Here is a 23,661-nt window from a genome sequence, read left to right as displayed (position 1 = left end):
TGGCCAGAAAGAAAACCCTTTTTCTCCCAAGGAAACTGGCAGAATCTCATAGAGCTCTTGGAGGCTATTGACCTCTGGCTTCACCACATCATTGCAGCAAGAAAACAAGTACATTTGTACCTGAGCTTATTCCAGGAAAGTTGCCATATACAACGTAGGTAGCAGATTATAAAGTCACTTGCTTAGTTTTCAGTTTAAGTCAATTGAAAAGCTGGCAACTGAATTCAAGTCAGTTAATAGCTGACTAAGGCCAACTTTTCCATACAGCTGTGTACTCAATCAGGTAATAATTAATTAAAAATTAAATAAGCAAAAGATATTTGTAAACTAGCTGCTATAAGGCTATAAATATGAATTAGTCGATGTCGAGAAGCTGGAAAACATTGAAAAGTCCAATGGGTGAGAACTGTGCAATAAAGTGAGAAAGACTAAATTAATACTCAAAAGTCTATCAACCTAGATGTCCATTGACAGAAGAATGGATAAAGAAGTTGTAATACATATATACAATGGGATGTTACTCAGTCATAAAAAGAATGAATTTGAATCAGTTCTGTTGAGGTGGATGAACCCAAAGCCTGCTATACAGATGAAATAAGTCAGAAAAGAGAAAAAACAAATATTGTATATTAACACATACATATGGAATTTAGAAAAAAAAGGTATTGATGAACCTATTTGCAGGGTAGGATTAGAGACCCAGATATAGAGAACAGAGTTGTAGGCACAACAGGGGAAGAAGAGGGTGGGATGAATTGAAAGAGTAGCATTGAAACATACATTACCATGCATAAAATAGATAGCTAGTGGGAAGTTGCTATATAACACAGGGAGCTCAACCTGATGCTTTGTGATGACCTAGAGGGAAGGGATGGGGTAGAGGGTGGGAGGGAGGTTCAAGAGGAAGGGGACATATGTATACTTATGGCTGATTCACACTGTTGTATGGCAGAAACCAACATAACATTGTAAAACAATTATCATCCAATTAAAAATAAATTTTAAAAAATTAAAATAAGTCCCAATTCAAAAAAAATTAAAAATACACTGGGATGACCCAGAGGGATGGGATGGGGAGGGAGGTGGGAGGGGGGTTCAGGATGGGGAACACATGTAAATCCATGACTGATTCATGTCAATGTATGGCAAAAACCATCTAATTAAAAATAAAAACAAAAACAAAAACAAACAAACAAAATAGCCTAAACCTTGAAAAATGGTCTTCTGCAGACCTTAGAAAAGCAGCCTATCTTACCCAATTACCAAATCCAAAATGACTTTTTACAAGCTAACCATTAAATTTTGACTTTGAATGTCAAAAAAAATCATCAATATTATACAGATAACCTATTCTCTAAACGATATATAGGAAATACCAAGTGTTCCTACTGGGTAGAATTAAGAATATATTCATAGAGGTCATGAATTTTGAGATAATTCTCTCTAGATCATATTGGCAAGTGAACTGAACAGAAGAAGGGACAGAAGAAGTATGACTAGTTAGGGAAAAAAGAATGAGCAAACAGTAAAAAATAATCAGGAACGATGCCAAATGTAAAACATTTGGACTGTCTCAATAAAGTTGGAATAAAAACAAAAGAAAATAAAAACAAAAACAAAACCACTTGGCCTGGCAATCTGTAGAACGGTGGGGAATAACACTAGGGAAGAACATTAGCACAGGCTGATAAATTTGTCCTTAATTCAGTGGAAAGGGAGACATCCTTGAACATTTCCAAGAAGGGGAATGACGACATCAGAGATTCCTTGACAGACAGAATCTAGAACAAAATGAGGGATGGATTAGAGCTGGGAAGGAAGACATAGCTGAAACACAAGTAAGTAATCCTATTTCTATTTAACACCTCCTTACTGAACAACAAGTGTCGAATCTACTGATACATCGATTACGTACACTGAAGACAGACTCACACACAGAATTACTGCTAACAACCTTTGGAATAACTTACTATCGAGACTTAGCTTTACTGATATGCAACCATAAGGGATTCCTGGATATAAAATCTATGATCACATCATAATTCAACTATCTCAATCACTTCAGTTTAAAAGAAAGCAAAGAGGATGTCCAGCAGAGTCTCTGGATTTCTTTATTCTAGCAATTGAAGCAACAAGGGGTCTGGTTTTCTGAACATTACTGAGTAGAAATGTTTATTTCTGCAAATCTTGCCTTTGTTTTCAAAATTATAAGTGTATTGGTTCCCCTCTAACTCACTGCTTTTATTCCATGGCTCCCATTTGAACAACAGAAAAACCTTCAACAAGACAATTTCCATCACAACTGGGATCAATCTGAAATCTAAACTTAATGTAAAAAAATAATTTATTTCCTGCTTTTCAACTTCCTTTTCCTATACACCAAAGAATAATTCTATTAAAAATGCAATTAGCTGTAATCGTCATGCATATCGAATTCAGCAAGTGTTTATTTAAAACCTTCTTTTTGAAAAGCTTTGCAGTTCTAAATGCATTTGAATGTGTTTGGCAAAAGGGTCACTTCTGGACATTGCTGCCCATTTATATCTCCACATTATATACATGCCCTTACATGCCTACACTTACATGCCCTTATCCCAAATTCTATTGAGGTTAACCCTCTGACAACCATTTCAGCTCAGGGTACTCTTATCATACAAATACAGGAAGGTACATTTATGATGTTTCAAATTTCTCCAGTTGTTATGAAATGGTGAGCTTCTTCATTAATGATATTTTCGAAAACTTTTGAAAATCTCAAAGGGTTCCCTATTCCCACCTCATACACACAAAAATTGATCATATGTTGACATTCTAAGTTTTTGTGTTTTCTAAAGAAATAAATCATTAACATCTCCTTAGTCTCCTACCCTCTAACCCCATTTTCTTGCTCTGTCTCAGAAGCAATTCCAGCATTTTGCTATTTTACTTTCCAATCCATTATAATACTTTGATAGATATATATACCTTCCCTGGTGGCTAAGTGACAAAGAGCCTGCCAATGCAGGAGACATAAGAGATGCGGTTTCAGTCCCTCATTGGGGAAGATGCCAATATAGTTGGCAGAAGGAAACGGCAACCCACTCCAATATTCTTGCCTGGGAAATCCCATAGACAGAGGAGTCTGGTGGACTACAGTTCATGAGGTCACAAAAGAGTCATATATGACTTAGTGACTAAACAACAACATCCGTAAATAATACATACTGCTATTTTGTGTTGCTTTTCACAGTTAAATAAATTGCATCATAAAATCATATTGTTCTGTAGTATTTCCACTTAGCATATATTTTTGAGACCTATCAATATCTAACCACTTTGATTGTGTCTACTCTTTTTTACCACTGGATTGTGTTGAATTATGTAAGCAAACACCATTGTATTTTTCTATTTAGATATTTCATTGCTTGTTTTCATGTGGGCTGTTTCCAACATTTTACTTGCATAAACAATGCTGAATGACAAGTAGCTTTGAGCAAGCAGTTAGAGAGTTCTCTCTTTGGGGTTTAGAAATGAAATGTGTGTGCACTGTTAGGTTTTTGGGAAACTGTCAAATTGCTCTCCAAAGTGGCTATATCATTTATACCCCTCTGATTATTTCAGTCTTTAATTTTTACTAATCTGATGGTGAAAAATGTGACTAATTGTTGTTTCCATTTGCATCCTCAAGATAACAAGCAAGGAAGGCCGAGTGAAATTCTCTGGGCTGTGACACATGGGCCAGGGGTGGGCGCTGGCCTTAACTACAAGAGGTGACAGCATTGTCAGCAGCCTTGCCTTAGTAAGGATTTAGTAGGGCCACAAGTCACCACTTACACGGCTCAGAGAAAGGCCTGAGTGAGGTCATCAACTCCCTGCAGAAGGCCCACAATACACCATGCTTAGCAAGCCTTCCAGTGTTACACAATAAAACAAAGCAAAATGCTCCTTGCTTCCTATGTAACATGGTAAAGAGCAGCCTAAGTGTGACAGAACATTCATCCGAGAGTCACATTTTTAAAAGTAGAAACACTTTGTTCAAAGCAGTAAGGCCCAATGAGTGCCCTACTGAATGGGTGAGGTTTATAATTAGGGGTCTTATCATTTTCTTTCTTGAGTTCCTCTCCTCTTCCATTTTTCTATCCTCCTGAAAGCTCCTGAGTCCTCCCCCAACCTTAGTCTAGCAATTCATGGCAAAGTAAAAAAGCACAAACTGGAAATTAGAAAATGTCAACTCTGGGCCCAGCATTGTTGATAAACTAACACAACACTTCGGGCAAATCATTTTTCTGCTGAGTCTTATCTTTCTTTTGGGATGATAAAGTGATACCAAAGGTCATAATCTAGGATTTAAAGCCTCTCACTTTCTAGCTTCCCCTTCAGAGGAACCAGAGATCAAATTGCTAACATCCATTGGATCATCGAAAAACGAGAGAGTTCCATAAAAACATCTACTTCTGCTTTATTGACTATGGCAAAGTCTTTGACTGTATGGATCACAACAAACTGTGGGAAATTCTTAAAGAGATGGGAATACCAGACCACCTGATCTGCCTCCTGAGAAATCTGTATACAGGTCAGGAAGCAACAGTCAGAACTGGACATGGAACAACAGATTAGTTCCAAATCGGGAAAGGAGTACATCAACGCTATATATTGCCAGCCTGCTTATTTAACTTATGTGCAGAGTAGATCATGAGAAATGCTGGACTGGATGAAGCACAAGCTGGAATCAAGCTTGCCGGGACAAATATCAATAACCTTCAGATATGCAGATAACACCACACTTATGTCAGAAAACAAAGAAGAACTAAAGAACCTCTTGATAAAAGTAAAAGAGGAGAGTGAAAAAGTTGGCTTAAAACTCAACATTCAGAAAACTAAGATCATGGCATCCGGCACCCATCATTTCATGGCAAATAGATGGAGAAACAATAGAAACAGTGACAGATTTTATTTTCTTGGGCTCCAGAATCACTGCAGATGGTAACTGTAGCCATGAAATTAAAAGACACTGCTCCTTGGAAGAAAAGTTATGACAAACCTAGACAGCATATTAAAAAGCAGAGACATTACTTTGCCAACAAAAATCTGTCTAGTCAAAGCTATGGTTTCTCCAGTAGTCATGTATGAATGTGACAGTTGGACTATAAAGAAAGCTGAGTGCAGAATTGATGCTTTTGAACTGAGGTGTTGGAGAAGACTCTTGAGAGTCCCTTGGACTGCAAGGAGATCCAACCAGTCCATCCTAAAGGAAATCAGTGCTGAATATTCATTGGAAGGACTGATGCTGAAGCTGAAGCTCCAATACTTTGGCCACCTGATGCAAAGAACTGACTCATTGGAAAAGACCGTGATGCTGGGAAATATTGAACATGGGAGGAGAAGGAGATGACAGAGGATGAGATGGTTGGATGGCATCACCAACTCAATGGACATGAGTTTGAGTAAACTCTGGGAGCTGGTGACAGACAGGGAGGCTTGGCGTGCTGCAGTCCATGGGGATGCAAAAAGTCGGACACAGCTGAGTGACTGAACTGAACTGATCTCTACCCCATTCCTCTATATCTGTATCTCTGAGTCTCTGTGTCTGTCTCTATCTCCATGTCTCTCTTTATCTCTGTCTCTCTGTCTTTCTCACACACATGCACACATACACCCTACCACTATAGAGACTAAGAAATCACTTGTTCCAAATTGCCTGTTTCATTTTATTAGCACATCCCACGGGAGGGGGATGACCCACCAAAGGCACAGAGCCAGAACTCCATCCAATTCAGCCAGTGCCCTTTCCCACCCCAAATCTGCTTTCTCCTGTCTTTAGAGCCAGGTTCCCTGCTCCTTCCTTGGTGTCATTCTATCGACCTCATTGCTGATTCCTTTCTAAGGGAAGGAGAGTGAACTAGAGAAAAACCTCATCCATTCCCTCATAAGCCAAAGTAGCTGGTGCTCCATCTGTCATTCATTCTACAAGGAACTAAGCTAGGGGATTTCTACCAAGGGAAGTTCACTTGCTCTCAGGCTTCCAATGTTACATTTATGTGGCAATCAAATCATATCCAGAGGTCTCTCTGACCCAATGAGTAAGGGACAATACAAAATTCACCCAGGGATTACACAGACAATCCCTGAGAATATGTGTGAAGTGAGAGCATGAATAGCATGGCAGATAGAATGGTTTCATGATCCCTGACTCGTGGTGTTCATGTCCTTGTAATAATCCTCTCCCTCTGATTGTGGACTGGTTACCTGCGACTTTATTCTAACCAATGGAATATGGCAAAGATGATGTGACTTCATTCCCAGGATTATATTATTCTGGACAAGACTCTATCTTGCTAAGCAACTTGCTCTGCCTTGCTGCTTATGAAGAAGCAAGTTGCTTTAAGTCCTACAGCCACAAGAAAATTAATTATGCCAACAACCAGCATGAGCATGGAAGCGAGTCTGTACTCAGTCAAGCCTCCGGATGAGCATGCAGCCTTGGTCGACACCTTGATCAAAGCCTTACAGAGGACTCAACTAAGCCAAGTTCAGACTCCTGACCTAAAAAGGCTGTGAGATAGTACATATGCATTGTTTTAATCTGCTTTGTATATGGTTACTTGATACACAGCATGTAAAACTAATGCAGGCAGCTATACTTCATATGTGGTGTTTTACACATTCAGTATATGGGAGAACTATCTTGAATCTTATGTACAGAAAGAGAAAAGTCTTCATGAAGCCAATTCTTTCAGCCCCATGACAACAATTCAGGTCATGGCCTCTCTCCTCTGCTGAGAGGAGATCAGAACCCTGGATACATTAGAGTATGAAGTTAGAGTAGCCAATGACAGACAAGCATCAAGGCTTTCCTGTCATCTGCAGCATCTGGACTTCACAGCAGAGGTGAGTGGGGCACAAACCAAAGTAGAGTATTTAAAGGGGCAAAGGACCAAAGCATGGTTCTACCCTTCAAGCTAGAGAGACTCCAATCACTAGCCCCAGCTAATCTTTCCGATTCTGATGCAACTCAACCAAGTTGGGCTACTTCAGGTGAATCCTTTCTGTAACTAGAATTTACAGAATATTCATTATGCGCTACACGAGACCTGCATAATCCAGATTCTTTCCCATATTTCTACATTCCTGTCATGACCTTCTTCTAGTGCTGGAATTCACCTTGCTTCCTCTTGCCATGGGGCATTTGCACATGTTGGCTCCTGACACATTATTTCCTCCAATTTTCACATAGTTCATTCCTTCTTCAGATCTCAGCTTAGGTGACACTGCCACAGAGACGCCTGTCCTTAACTTTGTGATTGGGCCTAATGCCTAATGACAGGCCTTCAAGGTATGATAACTCTCACCTACTCGACATTTGTCACAGGCTAACTGTCCATTGGGGCCTCTTCGACTATTTGCTCAATGCAAGACTCCCCAATAGCCTCTTTCTGAGCCACAAGGACAGAAACTAGGACCCATTTTAACTTTTTATTGACTTGCCATTATCTTGCCAGCACTGAGCCTTGAACATAGTATGTTTCAAGAAAAATCCATTCAATAAAGAGCTGACTAAAACATGTCTAAAATAATTGAGGGGGGAAAATGAGCCCTGGCCTGAGAATCAGGACACCTGGTTGTGAACCAGCTTTCCACTCAATTTCAGCATGACACAGAGTTGGCCATTCTGATGCCTTGTGAGTCTTTATACTCCTGACTCACTGACAGTATCATCAGCGCTACTGATTGCTTGTTACTGACTGTAATTTTTTTCACTTTGCCTCTTCAAGGAAGCAATAATGGGAAGACCTTTGAAATCCTGCTTCATTTCCTCAGAGCTCCAAAATTCTCAACAAAAAATTCTCAAAAGGAGTACAGGCTGCATGTAAACCAGAGAGTCCATTGGGGTCTGAAGTTAAAAGGTCATATTGTGTGGAATGGTCCTCACAGTCATCTGGGAACAATAACTGAAACATATAAATTACAAAACTGGGATGGCTGGCTGCTGTATCCATGGAAACAGATGTTGGCTTGGCCAAAGTGCTTTATAATGATTATGATTAATCATCCTTGAAATCACTGTTATTTATTGGTGTATAACTGATGGAACCATGTTGGAAGGGCTATATCGTACAGTTTTACAAATTTCCTGTTGCCAGAGTTAGCACTCTGGCCATAAAATAGTAAAAATGTTCTTTAAAATATTCTTATTAAATATCAGAACAGGAAAACATAATGGCCATAGCTCGGAATAATAGTCAATAAAAACATTGTGCCAACTCAAGTCACTAATGTTCAAATTATGTTTTCTTCCACGCTTCATATAAACGTAGTGTTAAAAAGCACTTCAATAAGTGACAACATTTCTTTTGTATGTTTTCCCTAAACATTGTTCACAACTCTGCTTTATCTGTGTTTAAATCAGAACTATTTGTTGTTGTTGTTGTTCAGTTACTGAATCATGTCTGACTCTTTGCCATCCCAAGGACTGCAGCATGCCAGCCTTCCCTGTCCATCAGCAAATCCCGGAGCTTGCTCAAACTCATGTCCATTGAGTTGGTGATGCCATCCAATCATCTTGTCCTCTGTCATCCCCTTCTCCTTCTGCAATCTTTTCCAGCATTAGGGTCTTTTCTAATTAGTCAGATCTTCACATAAGGTGGTCAAAATGTTGGAGGTTCAACTTCAACATCAGTTTCTGCAAAGAATATTCAGGATTGATTTCCTTTAGGATTAACTGGTTTGATCTCCTTGCAGTCCAAGGGACTCTCAAGAGTCTTCAACACCACAGTTCAAAAGCATCTGTTCTTTGCCACTCAGCCTTCTTCTCACATAAGTCTGGAAAAAGTTATGGTTCATTTATTGTTGCCCCTTCCATTAGCCAATCTTCCTTGTCACTAATATTTTTCCACTTTTGTGTTCTGATAAACTGAAGTTTGTACCTCCACTACTTAAGAGTGATTTATTGTAATCTGGTCACATGTATGATTGAAGCATGACCAGAGTATGGAAATGGTCTTCATGCAAACTCTTTTTCAGCAGGAGATAGGGGGCACTTTATGGAGACAGGGGGCATCTGGTTCTTTCAGAGCCATCTTAGCTTCCTTCTGTCCTCCCATCACTGCCCATCCCCTCCCTGATCCATAAGTCAACAGGCACCTAACAAAACATGCACAACCTTACTCTCCCTCATGTGAGACAGAGAAATACCAAGGGATGTGGAAACAGCCCACCGTGGGCTTGGGTGTATTCCTAATGCATGTTTTCCCAGAACAAATCCAACTCCTCAGATACATATGGCATTGTTTTCAGTGGAAACAGAAACAGAGGGCTGAGAGAGAGGCCAGAGCCTCAGGTGCTGTTGATACAAGTCTTTCCTTAGCACATCCACAAAGCTCCTACCGTATCATTCTTGATCTAGTGCCACAAATTAACAGCAACCCCTGGGCCCTGGGCTATGTTCTCTGAACAGCACTGGGACTGTTCTGCACAATGCTCTGATTGTCCGTGGGGCAGGGCAGCTGGAGAGCGATGGCGTGGGTGCTGCGAGTCTGCTCCAGCAGCCATGCTAGGAGATGTTCCAAGCACCAGGTGTGTTAGTCACTGTCGATGTGCAGAGAGGCTCTGAGATGTGAGTCACAGTCACCTCCAACCTCCTGTCCTACTCTGTCCTATAGACCTAGAAAATGACTCAGAATGCTTTGTGCACCTGGAAAAGACAAGGCAAATGTGGTAAACAGGAAATTAATGAACAAACAATGCAAAGAATATTTGAAAGGAAGCAATATTTATAACTATTCTCCAGCAATTTTGACTGGAGAGTCTTTATATAATACATCACAGAAGGGCAAACGTGAAGCTCATATACTTTTTAAATGGGCACAAGAGCAGTGCTGTCCCAGAGGCTTGTGGAACTTCTGTATCTTCAATCCAGAGAACCAAGAGGTACATCAAAAGTTCCAACTCTCTGCGCATTCCAGAATGGAGAATTACCATTCTTTTTTTTTTAATTGCCTCTGGAATACTCCATGATCTTATTTTAAAATCTATTCCATAGATTATTATAAAATGTAATAAAGAGAAGCAATTATTTGTCTATCCCAGTGTTCTTTACCTGGGGATTATTTTGCTCACTGGGACACTTGTTGCAATGTCTAGAGATAGGTTTTATTGTCATAACTGGTGAGGAAGGACGGATGTGTAGTGGGTAGAGCTCAGGGATGCTACTAAACCCCTCTACAATGCACAGGACACTGCCACATAACAAAAAACTATCCAGCCCAAAATGTCAACAGTGCGAAATTTGAAAAATCCTTATCTAGACAAATAGCCAGTATGACTAAATTATTCCTCTCTGAAAGATTCATCATTTGAATAATTGGACTAATCATTAAAGGCGTCTCTGTATACAATGCCTTGGTTTCAGACCACAGAATTAATTTCTTTGAAGGATAATATTGGTAAGTATTCAAGTAAAATTAACAATTTCAAATTGCCTACCATTCAGGCACACTCTGCCTTTACAAGGGGGTACTATTTGAGAGATGAGTAGTGACAGGCCTGTAAAACACTAAATAGGTGTTGTAGAGAAGGAAGTAATCCATTCGACTTGGGCATCAGGGAAAATTTAATATAATATGACTTTGAACTCTCAAGCAAATTGTGCCTTACTTTCTAATGCTATAACTTGGCCATAGTTTTGAATTCTTGATTTAAATTATACCAGGCACTCTTCTAAATACATTCATTATTTCATCATATTCTCAAAAAAAATCCTATGAAGTAGGAACTATTATTCTCATCTAACAGATGAGATAGCATTCTAGTAGGGACTTGGCCATCTCATCAGAGTGAGTGTGCATCACTGCAGAGCCCTGTAGTCTCTTAGGAATGGGGCTAAGTAATCTGGACCAGAGGTATCACCTCCCAATCACAGTCCCTTACCTCTACAGGGAGGGGTTCCTGGTCTTTACGGTCCTCACAGCACCAGCATTCATTATTCTATCACTAACAGGACAATTATTTCACAGAACAATCATTTTGGGGTAGGCTCCAAACTGCAGAGGGAAAACAGGTCTTCAAGTAATCATAGAACGGTAACATTGAGTTACCGGTAGCTATCAATATATTAACTCTAAAAGGAATTTTACCTTAGTCTATATTCCCCAAATGGGTCAAAAGTTAAGTCCCTGTCATTGCCTCCCCAAGTTCAAATCAATTTTATCCTGATTGAGGCTCAAATCCACTGCTCTGTGACAACCTAGAGGGGTAGGATGGGGTGGGAGGTGGGAGGTGGGAGGGAGGTTCAAGAGGGAGGGGACATGTTAGCCAAAGGCCAATTCATGTTGATGTATAGCAGGAACCAACGCAATACTGTAAAGCAATTATCTATCAATTATAAGTAAATACATTTTTAAAAATCACCTATTAAAAATAATTTCATCCTGATTGTACAAATATAGTCTAAACCTTGCATTTCATTTACTCACTCATTCAACAAATATGTACTGATCATCTATCACATTCTGGTAAATGGGCTGAATACCTGGGATATAGCAGTTATCAACTAGACACAAATTCCTTAACCTCGTGGAACTAATCAACGAAAATGAAGCTTTGATATTAGAAGATTCCTAGGTAAAGAAAGTAGACATAATGTTTCTTGTCTGTATTAAAATTATTGCCATCATTATTCAACTGAATTTCCAATTTACACTTAATCTTACCATAAAATGTTTAGTGTTTTCCCACGTTGTTTCTCAAATAGATGTAGGCAGGATTTCTGGAAGGGATAATTAATGAAGAATGCCATGACCTAACTCTTTCTGAAATATTTAAATAACAAAGGAAGATGTATTAAGCTAAAAGACACCAATACAATTTTTTTATCTCAATGTGCTTTATTTTCTGAATGCTTCTAGGTTTCTTTCCAGTGGATAGCAACTGAAATATTTCCACAACTTTATACCTGAAATAAAATATATCAGGCTAAGAGATTTTAAAAGCAATTTCATTTTCATATCATGCATCTCTTTTCCATATTCTAGTTTAGAGAGCTCAGTTGAGCAGCTTTGCTACATCATTTTTACTGTAATAATGAAGATTTTTATCAGATCCCTTGACAAGACCATTCACTTTACCTTTGTATGTCTGTTCATGTTGCTCCCTGCATCTGAAAACCCCCATTTTGTCTCCACTAACCAATCTGCAACCATCCTTCATAACCTTGTTTGAGATTATCTTGCTTATGTATATGTGTTTATTTTCATATTTTTCTCTATTCTTGAAAAGGTTTACAACAGCCTATAAAACGACACACAGGAGATGTAATAGCAACAGTTAAAAGTAAGGCAAGAGAAGAAAGTAAAACCAGAGAGGAGATGAAGCACAGCAAGAAATGAGTTTAAAAATGCATATCACCACAACTTGCACATGTGCAATAGGTGGACAAAAATCTAGCCCTAAATTTTCTGGCAGCCAACATGAAAAGAGAAACCTTATCAGTCACTCAGTTCACAGTGTCCATATGCCAAATTTCCCAACAAAGTTTAATTGTTCTTGGTACTCAGAACAGTAAGAAATTTTCCCTGGGATCTTCAAAATAGGTAATATAATTATCATTATAACTTTGTTACCATTCATACAACAAGATACACAGGACTGCTTATTAAAATGAGTCTTGACACAAGCTAGTGGTACATGCACAGACATAATACAGAGAAAAGGTGCCCTTCTGAAAGGCAGAAAGAGAAGGCAGGGATGACTGACACAACAAAAGAGTGTCCCAGACTCACTGATCAGTTTTGACTCAGGAATTTAATTTAGTTTCAGGAGGTGTATGAACTTGGCAATCCTCTCTAAATATTGTTCCTCCCAGCTTTTGATTAATATTGTGTGGTGGCAGCAAATGCATTGAGAGAAGCATTCTGTGCACCATTGAGTTCATCCTCTGTATCCAAGCAGAGCCCAGAACTGGGGCTAGAGTTTGTATCCTTTACAGAAGGTGGGGACTCTGCAGACTTGCCATCAAGACAAATGTCTGACGCACAGCCAGGCCACCTGCCCCCCAAAAAGGTGAGCAGAGGAAGCATTAGCAAGACAGGCCAGGATGATTCCCAGAAAATTCTTCTGAACCCATTGTAGATCCAAATGAACAGGCAGATGAGGTCCCAGTTCTATTCCATTTAGCATGGGCAAAACAGCATTAGTCTGAATTAGCTGAAGATAACCAGACTCCCATTTCAAGCAAAATAAAACATCCACAAAGCCCTGAAAGCATTTTTAGCTTTGAGTAGACTACTTCTCACTGTGTGTTCCATGACAAACCATTATGAAATGTACATCTAGGAAATAACAACAAGTTGTAGGGGATTGTTATTTATTCATAAACCAGCTAAAATATAAGAATATCCAGCAAAGGCAATAACTTGTTTGGAAAGAGGAAAAAGAAGAAAAGGCCAAGTGGCCTTTCTTTTGGACAATAATTGGCCAGCGGGGTCAGAGGCTTGTTCAGGCCACTCCTTATTTGAAATAATAGAGCTTTAATATTCATGTAAGAGTGTTTGCTTGTTTTCTCTATAGCCAGGAGAGAGAGGGGTTGAAGTCAGCCTAACCAGATCATTAAGAGCCAAGTTTTAAAGAAGGAAGAGCTATATACAATCCCTTATAATCACAGAAGCTATCGTCTGCCATGTTGAAAGACTGTTCCCATTGGCTCTGATCTGAGCATAAGTATAATAGGGAAAGTTTTATAAAATTGTTGTTGGTACTCAGAGCAGTCAGAAACTTTCCCTGGGATCTTCAAAACAAGTGGTGTAATTAGCAATCATTATAACTTTGTTACCATTCATACAACAAGATACACAGAACTGCTTATTAAAATGAGTCTTGACACAGGCTAGTGGTACATGCACAGACATAATACAGAGGGGCTCTGTCTACACTGAGCTATTCAAACAGCCAAATCTTATATACAAGGATAAAAATCAAGGGATTTTCAATAAGCACACCAACAATTCAATATGTCTAACATATCTATTTATCTAGGAGAGAATGAAGAGGTTAGCGGTGGTCTTCAAAGGAATAAACTTTGCTTAATGTTTACTGTCCCACATATAAAGCATTAGTCTATGAAAACTAAACTCTTAATTTGATAATAAAATACCTGGCATACAGTTTAGGGCTATTGTCCAATAAAGGATAGCTATAACTTATTAAGCAGTGACAGATTTTATTTTCTTGGGCTCCAAAATCACTGTAGATGGTGACAGCAGCCATGAAATTAAAAGATGCCTGCTCCTGGGAAAGAAAGCTATGTCAAACCTAGAAAGCATATTAAAAAGCAGAGACATCACTTTGCCAGCAAAGGTCTATATACTCAAAACTATGGTTTTTCCAGTAGTCACATACGGATGTGAGAGTTGGACCATACAGAAGGCTAAACACTGAAGAATTGATACTTTCGAATTGTTGTGCTAGAGAAGACCTTGAGAGTCTCTTGAATTGCAAGATCAAACCAGTCAATCCTAAAGGAAAGCAGCCCTGAATATTCATTTGAAGGATTGTTGCTGCAGCAGAAACTCTAATACTTTGGCCACCTGGTGTGAAGAGCCAACTCACTGGAAAATCCCCTGATGCTGGGAAAGATTAAAGGCCAAAGGAGAAGGAGACGGCAGAGGATGAAAAGGTTAGATACCATCACTGACTCAATGGACATGAATTTGAGCAAACTCTGGGAGATAGTGGAGGACAGAGAAGTCGTGTGTGCTCCAGTCCATGGGGTTGCAGAAAATCAGATACAACTTAGTGACTGAACAATAACAAAACATAATTTAGGATAGGAAATACAATCCTCTTAGAATACAAAATAAATTATATTATTCATCCAATCAAGTGAAGCTGTACCTATAGCATAAATAATGGTGGAAAAGTTGAGGAGAAAGGTCCTTGAATAGCTTTGGAGGAAAAAAATTACTTCCCTAGAATCCAACTATACATTATTTAATACAGTAGCCTAACTCAGATTCTGATGTGAACTGTTTTTAAAGTAGTGATAAAATTTGAAGTAAGTTTTCAACTGTATGAAGTTCTCAGCTGTCACGTGAGATTTTTAGTGCATGTGATATCTCATTAATCTCCCTGTGGAGGTTTTAGGTTGTTCTACTGTCTATATGCAGAAAGTGGATCCCCTCTTGAGAGTTTAAATAGTTCTCAACTAATAGGATGACACATCAAATATCTGAAAACCACTTTCACCCTGTTTCCTAGACCTGCCATAACAAAGTAAATTCGTTACCTCTGCAATGTCCCTATCTACAAATAAGGTCATATTCTGAGATACTGGGGGTTACAACTTCAACACCTCTTTTCAAGGGGACACAATTCAACCCACTATACAGTCCTAACTGAACTTATGCTACAGAATTGAAGGCTCTTGAGAACTGGCAGCTTTAAGCAGTAATGAGGATACCTTGCCCATCCAACTGTAAGTGACCTTGTACCTAAAGAAGTGACCTTTCTATTCCTCACAATGAGAAAGGGACAGCTCTTTTATTGTTTGAAGAGCCGCAACGTAAGCCATGGCGCGTGTCTTTCTGTTCTCCACTGATGAGAGGCTGTACAGGTTGGTGGTTGACTGCACAGAACCCAGGGCCCCACTGCCTGGGTTCAAACTCCAGCACCAGCACCTCTAGCTGTGGGACCTTAGACAAGTCTTTTACTGTCTCTGGTCTGCAGTTAACTAGCCTATAAAATGGAGATAATCATAGAACTTCCTCATGGGGATGTTTGGAGATTCAAATGAGCCAATATGTATGAAGCGCTTAGAACAGGGCTGAGCACCCAAGAGCACTATTTTAATGTTAGATATTTTAAGCTGTTTCAAAGTTAAATATTTAAAATAAGTGTATTATTTTTCAATATGAGGAATAAAATGTTCACATCTCAATAGAAATCTGACTATCAAGGAAGCTAGGTTTCCCACAAGAACCCCCTTTATGACCCTCATTCCATATTCTCTCTACCTAGTTGTAATTTCTTTTATTTTTAATGTCTTTCCTCCATTAATAATCATGTACCAAGAAGCCTCTCAGTCTAGTTTGGGCTTCACTTTGATCACTGTGTCATGTCGCTCAATTTCACCAACGTATCAATAATAGAAGGTAATTGCTTCTTGGATCACGTCTTCATCTCTGGACAACTGACCTCCTCCAGGTAACTATAGACAAGTTCCATGTTTTCCATTTCTTCTACATCCTATAAAACTCAGAACAATATAAAGAACATAAGCAGGTGCTGGATAAACCCCAAATGGTTGAAAGGTAAATACAAAGTAAACCAAGACACTAAGAAGAAGATCCTTTATTGCAGACGAGTTTGCATATCTAAGGATCATTGCTGTGAACCATTTTTGTTCACAAATGCTCAGGAAACTCCAGCAAAGGCATAGAGTACAAAACCTAAGAAGAGATTACAGCTGGGAAGAATTGGCTTCAGGCCTAACATTGCTTTATCATGCTTCTGGCAGGTAATCAATGGGAAATTCTGTTGCATAGACATAAATCATAATTGAGTTTTCATCAGTCTTGTGCCAAGTCTGTGCCTGTATGAAATCCAAGATCTCAGTGCCAAGGTACCTTATCAGTCCATATGCAAATATGCCTTTTGATGAAATCAAAGAATAGCAGAATTCAGAGGAGACTGCAGCTTTGTGCTGCCAAAGTCAGGTAGACATTTAACTCTTCATATTGGCCAGTGACTAAAAACTGCCTGCAAAGGGGGAGGCATTTAGATGCAAGGCTGCTCTTTAGATGCTCAAGGGTATTCAGAAATGAGAAAAAAAATCAACTCACAATGTTTACTCCCCCAAGACAGTAATCAAAAAAATCTCTTACCAAAATCCTGAAAACTTTATCAAAATTTATTAAAAGACCATTAACTAAAACTAAAAATAAGTTTTTATATACAGTTTTCTCAAGGCAACATGGAAAAAAAACAGTATTAGTGACTATCTCCTCTAAATGTCAAAAAGAGGACAAAATTTCCAGACTTTCATCCCTCTCTCAAAGATAACACACCTAAAACTCAAGATGGTTTACATTGAAAAAGTTTAAATCTATGTTCATTTATTTTTAGAGTTGATGGCTAGATTAAATCAAGCTTATAGATTTATAACGATCTGAACTTTTAAAATTCTTTTGAACACCTTCAAAAATACCCTTTTTTTGTTTAGATCAACCACTGGAACTTTTTTTAAAGACACTAAGGACTAACTATCTGAGAGAATATTTTACCTAGATATTTGCTCAACAATTCAAACTTCTTCCCATTGCTTACAACACACACACAAAGAAAGAGATTTTCTAGACCAGCACTTCAGTGCAGTAGCCACTATCCATATGTAGCTATATAAATTTAAATCATTCAAACATAATTAAAATTAAAAATTCAGTTCTGCGCTCATACTGGTTACATTTCAAGAGCTGAATACACATGTGCCTAGCAGCTACAGTATCCTATAACATAGGTATAGAACATTTCTATCATCACAGAAAGTTCTATTGGACAGTGCTGCAAGTCTATACCATACTTCTTACATCCAGAAAGATCTACGCTTTGTTTCATGACAGAGAGAGGCTCCTTTTCTCTCTGCATTCTGCAGAGAATCCAGATCTCACTACGGCCACATCTGTTACAAAAGAGTATCCAAAGAAAGGGCCACTGTTTCCCACCTTGAGCCCACATGCATATGGGAAGTACTAAGAGGCCTCTCCTCCCAGCTTGGGAGAGGAGAAGCCTATCAAATTTGCTCTGGGGAAATACAGATGCAGGATGTCAGCAAGATGGCAGAGGAGGAGATTAAAGCCCTCATACTCCCAAAGAAACATCAATTTTAACAACTGTTCATGGACAGGAATACCCCTATGGGAATCTGGAAGTCCAGTGGAGAATTTAGAACACTTCCTTTGAGGATAAAATAAACAGAGAAACAAGGAGAGACACACTGAAGAAGAGAAAACTTTCACTTTCCCTGAGTCACCCTTCCTCCATAGTTGCACAGCTCAATGCCAGGAGAGACCCCTCAACCCATGATTTTACCTACAAGGAAAAGTAAGAGCAGAATGAGCATCCAGCTTCCCCAGCCTAGTGGGACATAGGTCCCAAAGCCCACTTCTTTTTTTTTTTTTTCTTTTCATTTATTTTTATTAGTTGGAGGCTAATTACTTTACAATATAGTACTGGTTTTTGGCATACATTGACATGAATCAGCCATGGATTTACATGCATTCCCCATCCCAATCCCCCCTCCCACCTCCCTCTCTACCCGATCCCTCTGGGTCTTCCCAGTGCACCAGGCCCGAGCACTTGTCTCATGCATCTAACCTGGGCTGGTGATCTGTTTCACCATAGATAATATACATGCTTCAATGCTGTTCTCTTGAAACATCCCACCCTCGCCTTCTCCCACAGAGTCCAAAAGTCTGTTCTGTACATCTGTGTCTCTTTTTCTGTTTTGCATATAGCATTACCATTACCATCTTTCTAAATTCCATATATATGTGTTAGTATGCTGTAATGTTCTTTATCTTTCTGGCTTACTTCACTCTGTATAATGGGCTCCAGTTTCATCCATCTCATTAGAACTGACTCAAATGAATTCTTTTTAATGGCTGAGTAATATTCCATGGTGTATATGTACCACAGCTTCCTTATCCATTTGTCTGCTGATGGGCATCTAGGTTGCTTCCATGTCCTGACTATTATAAACAGTGCTGTGATGAACATTGGGGTGCACGTGTCTCTTTCAGATCTGGTTTCCTCAGTGTGTATGCCCAGCAGTGGGATTGCTGGGTCATATGGCAGTTCTATTTCCAGTTTTTTAAGGAATCTCCACACTGTTCTCCATAGCGGCTATACTAGTTTGTATTCTCACCAACAGTGTAAGACGGTTCCCTTTTCTCCACACCCTCTCCAGCACGTATTGCTTGTAGACTTTTGGATAACAGCCATCCTGACTGGCGTGTAATGGTACCTCATTGTGGTTTTGATTTGCATTTCTCTGATAATGAGTGATGTTGAGCATCTTTTCATGTGTTTGTTAGTCATCTGTATGTCTTCTTTGGAGAAATATCTGTTTAGTTCTTTGGCCCATTTTTTGATTGGGTCATTTATTTTTCTGGAATTGAGCTTCAGGAGTTGCTTGTATATTTTTGAGATTAATCCTTTGTCTGTTGCTTCGTTTGCTATTATTTTCTCCCAATTTGAGGGCTGTCTTTTCACCTTGCTTATAGTTTCCTTTGTTGTGCAAAAGCTTTTAAGTTTCATTAGGTCCCATTTGTTTAGTTTTGCTTTTATTCCCAATATTCTGGGAGGTGGGTCATAGAGGATCCTGCTGAGATTTATGTTGGAGAGGGTTTTGCCTATGTTCTTCTCTAGGAGTTTTATAGTTTCTGGTCTTACATTTAGATCTTTAATCCATTTTGAGTTTATTTTTGTGTATGGTGTTAGAAAGTGTTCTAGTTTCATTCTTTTACAAGTGGTTGACCAGTTTTCCCAGCACCACTTGTTAAAGAGGTTGTCTTTCTTCCATTGTACATCCTTGCCTCCTTTGTCAAAGATAATTTATCCATAGGTTTGTGGATTTATCTCTGGGCTTTCTATTCTGTTCCATTGATCTATATTTCTGTCTTTGTGCCAGTACCATACTGTCTTGATGACTGTGGTTTTGTAGTAGAGTCTGAAGTCAGGTAGGTTGATTCCTCCTGTTCCATTCTTCTTTCTCAAGATTGCTTTGGCTATTCGAGGTTTTTTGTATTTCCATACAAATTGTGAAATTATTTGTTCTAGTTCTGTGAAAAATACCGTTGGTAGCTTGATAGGGATTGCATTGAATCTATAGATTGCTTTGGGTAGAATAGCCATTTTGACAATATTGATTCTTCCAATCCATGAACACGGTATGTTTCTCCATCTGTTTGTGCCCTCTTTGATTTCTTTCATCAGTGTTTTATAGTTTTCTATGTATAGGTCTTTTGTTTCTTTAGGTAGATATACTCCTAAGTATTTTATTCTTTTTGTTGCAATGGTGAATGGTATTGTTTCCTTAATTTCTCTTTCTGTTTTCTCATTGTTAGTGTATAGGAATGCAAGGGATTTCTGTGTGTTAATTTTATATCCTGCAACTTTACTATATTCACTGATTAGTGCTAGTAATTTTCTGGAAGAGTCTTTAGGGTTTTCCATGTAGAGGATCATGTCATCTGCAAACAGCGAGAGTTTCACTTCTTCTTTTCCTATCTGGATTCCTTTTACTTCTTTTTCTGCCCTGATTGCTGTGGCCAAAACTTCCAAAACTATGTTGAATTGTAGTGGTGAGAGTGGGCACCCTTGTCTTGTTCCTGATTTTAGAGGAAATGTTTTCAATTTTTTACCATTAAGGGTAATGCTTACTGTGAGCTTGGCATATATAGCTTTTATTATATTGAGGTATATTCCTTCTATTCCTGCTTTCTGGAGAGTTTTAATCATAAATGGGTGCTGAATTTTGCCAAAGGCCAAAGCCCACTTCTGCCTTACCCTTTCCTGAGCATTGAGGGGGTCAGTCTGGCCGAATGATCTTGGGGGGAGTAAGAGCAGGGCAAAAGGGCCTGAGTCACAGAAACCACTGTACAAATCTCAAAAACTGACCACAGGCCCTAGAGGCCGGCCCCCAAATCCCATCAGCTACCTCACTGGTAGCCACCTCCCCACCTGAATGGCATGTGGCCCAGCACTCTACTTGTATACCCCCAAATGGCGCATGTGAGCCTCCACAGTCAGTGTGTGGGAGTCTCCGCAGAGGGCACACAAACCCCTGCAGATAGCACATGGATATCCCAGGCTGGCTTGACGTTACAGAACTGGGAGAAGGCGCACAACCCTGGCTACTCCTCAGAGCACAGACCTGAGGTAAATAACAAAATCAACCCACAGCATGAGAAAAAAATATTTGTTAAATCATATGCAGTGTATGTGCTGTAGAAGACTCTTGAGATCAAAGAGATCAAACCAGTCAATCCCAAAGGAAGTCAAACCAGAATATTCACTGGAAGGACTGATGATGAGGCTGAAAATCCAATACCTTGGCCACCTGATGTGAGGAATCAACTCATTGGAGAAAATCCCGATGCTAGGAAAGATTGAGGACAAGAGAAGAAGAGAGCGACAGAGAACGAGATGGTTCGATGGCATCACTGAATCAATGGACATGAGCTTGAGCAAATTCTGGGAGATGGTGAAGGACAGGGAAGCCTGGTGTGCTGTGGCCCAGGAGACTGCAGAGTCTGACACAACTTAGCGATTGAACAACAATACAGTACATGATAAGGGATATATTCAGCATCTATAAAGAATTCTTAGAGCTCAACAATAAAGCGACTTAAAACCTGAATGAAAATGGAGAGAATATTTGAACAGTCATTGCTCAGAAAAAAAAAAAAAAGTAACCAATAGCACATGAAAACATGCTCAATATTGTTATCCATAATGACAATTGAAAAACCATGAGAAGCCACTTAGCACTCACTAAAATGGCTTCATTAAAAAGATCATCAGAAGTGTTGACAAGTTTTCCCCAAGAAGCAGGGTGTGTTGACCCATGGCAGAGCAACTTGCTTCTGAGTGAGAGGCATTCCCAGTACAGACCAAGGGGAAAGTGCAAGTCTGTACGAGGTTGCATTGTGGATGCCCACCTGAGTGTTCTCAACTTTGTCAACATAAAAAAGGGAAGAAAGGCGTTTCTGGACTCTTTGATAATTTTGTGCCTTGTCACCCGGGGCCCCAAAGAGTTACAGAATCCACAAACTTCTCAGTCTCTCTAAAGAGGATGATGTCCACCAGTATGTTGTGAGAAAGCCCCTACACAAAGGAGAAACTTACAAAGACCCAACATTCACCATCTTGTTACACCATGTGTTCTGCAACACAAACATTGGCATATTGCTCTGAAGAAACAGCACATTAAGAAAAATAAGAAAGAGGCTGCAGAACATGCTAAACTTTTGGCCAAGAGAATGAAGGTGGCCAAAGAGAAACATGGGGAACGGATTGCCAAGAGATGGAGAATGTCTTCTCTGAGAACTTCTGAGTCCAGTCAAAAATGAGATGCTCTAAGAGTAATAAATTGTTGTTGTTTCTTCACTAAGTTGTGTCTGACTCTTTGCAACTCCATGGACTATAGCCCACCAGGCTCCTCTGTCCATGGCGTTTTCCAGGCAAGAAGATTGGAGTGGGTTGCCATGCCCTCCTCCAGGGGCTCTTCCCAACCCAGGGATTGAACATGGGTATCCTGCATTGGCAGGTGGATTCTTTACCACTGAACCACTCATTACAAGTAAGTAAAAAGGGAAGCCCATAACAAATAAATAAAATCAGATAAAAACCAAAAAAAGAGTGCATAATGAAAAAAAAAAAAAAAACTATAGATCCTTTTCAGCTTCTTTAATTTACAGTGTAATATGGAGTGATTAATAAACTTGCTATATTCATGGAACATGGGAGTTATTAAATTAATGTCACATTAACAAAGCAGATAAGAGGTAGCATACTTATTAACTTGGAAAGCCATTTCACTGTAACATAAATAACTACCTTATAGACACAAATACGTTTTCCATCCAATGAAAAAAGGTGAAAGTATTAGTCACTCAGTCATTTCTGACTCTTTACAACCCCATTTACTGTAGCCCCACAGGCTCCTCTGTCCATGGAATTCTCCAGGCAAGAATACTGGAGTGGGTAGTCATTCCTTTTTCCAGTGGATCTTCCCAACCCAGAGGTTGAATCCAGGTCTCTTACATTGCAGGCAGATTCTTTACCATCTAAGCCTGTAATGTAGGAGACCAGGTTTAATCTCCTCGCAGGTTACAGTCCATGGGGTTGTGACATGACTGAGCAACTAACACTTTTCATGTAATATCACCAAAGAAATCCTGTCTCACAGAGAAAAATCAGAATGTTTAAAATTGCCAAAAGCTTTGAAGTCCAGTGCCAGGTATGGCATAAGTGTCTAATTAATATTTGTAGACTGATTAGGGGGAAAATATTTATGTATAAATAAGAATATTGACTATAGGAATACACAAATAATTCTTTCACTCAGTATTTCAATACCATGTTCAGTTTGGAGCCTGAAACTTAAGTGAATAGAGAACTTGGAATAGTTCCAGAGAAAAGCAATGAAAATGATTAAAGACTTGGAAAATGGGGCCTATAAATCATGAGTACAGGAACTGGGGCTTATTTAACCTGAAAGAAAAAGCTACATGACTGCACCAGATTCTTATATCTGAAAGTGAAAGATGGGTGAGATTTGCCATCACCCGTCCATACAGTGCTGCAAGCAGAAATCCAGAAGTGGCAAAGACATTTTCCAAGTATTAGTATTATTTCTGTTAACCTCTCTTTTTCTTGTGGTTTTTAAAACAACCAACAGCGGCCCTGGGACCAGCTGGGTGTGCACTGATTCAACCCACAAATGTGTACCTGGTGCCACCACAGGCCAGGTGCCTTGCTGGGCATTATGGAGGGACAAGAGTAGGGTTATGTGAGACTCCTAACCTCGAGAGTGTGGAGGGTTAGTCCAGGAGACAACCGTGTAAAGACAGTCGCTGAATGTCAGGGAATCTCCTCTACAGATTGTATGCAGTGTCTCTAAGAAAGGGA

The 23,661-nt window shown here is 39.3% G+C and overlaps 1 pseudogene; it reads left to right on the top strand.

Annotated features, from left to right (window-relative positions):
- The first annotated feature begins 362 nt into the window (after nt 1-362).
- On the top strand, nt 363-22,100 carry LOC136164023 (small ribosomal subunit protein eS6-like; annotated as a pseudogene).
- Nucleotides 22,101-23,661: the final 1,561 nt, after the last annotated feature.

This window comes from Muntiacus reevesi, chromosome 3 (genome assembly GCF_963930625.1).
Source record: "Muntiacus reevesi chromosome 3, mMunRee1.1, whole genome shotgun sequence".
In the NCBI taxonomy this organism is placed as follows: Eukaryota; Metazoa; Chordata; class Mammalia; order Artiodactyla; family Cervidae; genus Muntiacus; species Muntiacus reevesi.
This window is presented reverse-complemented; position numbering and strand designations above follow the sequence as displayed.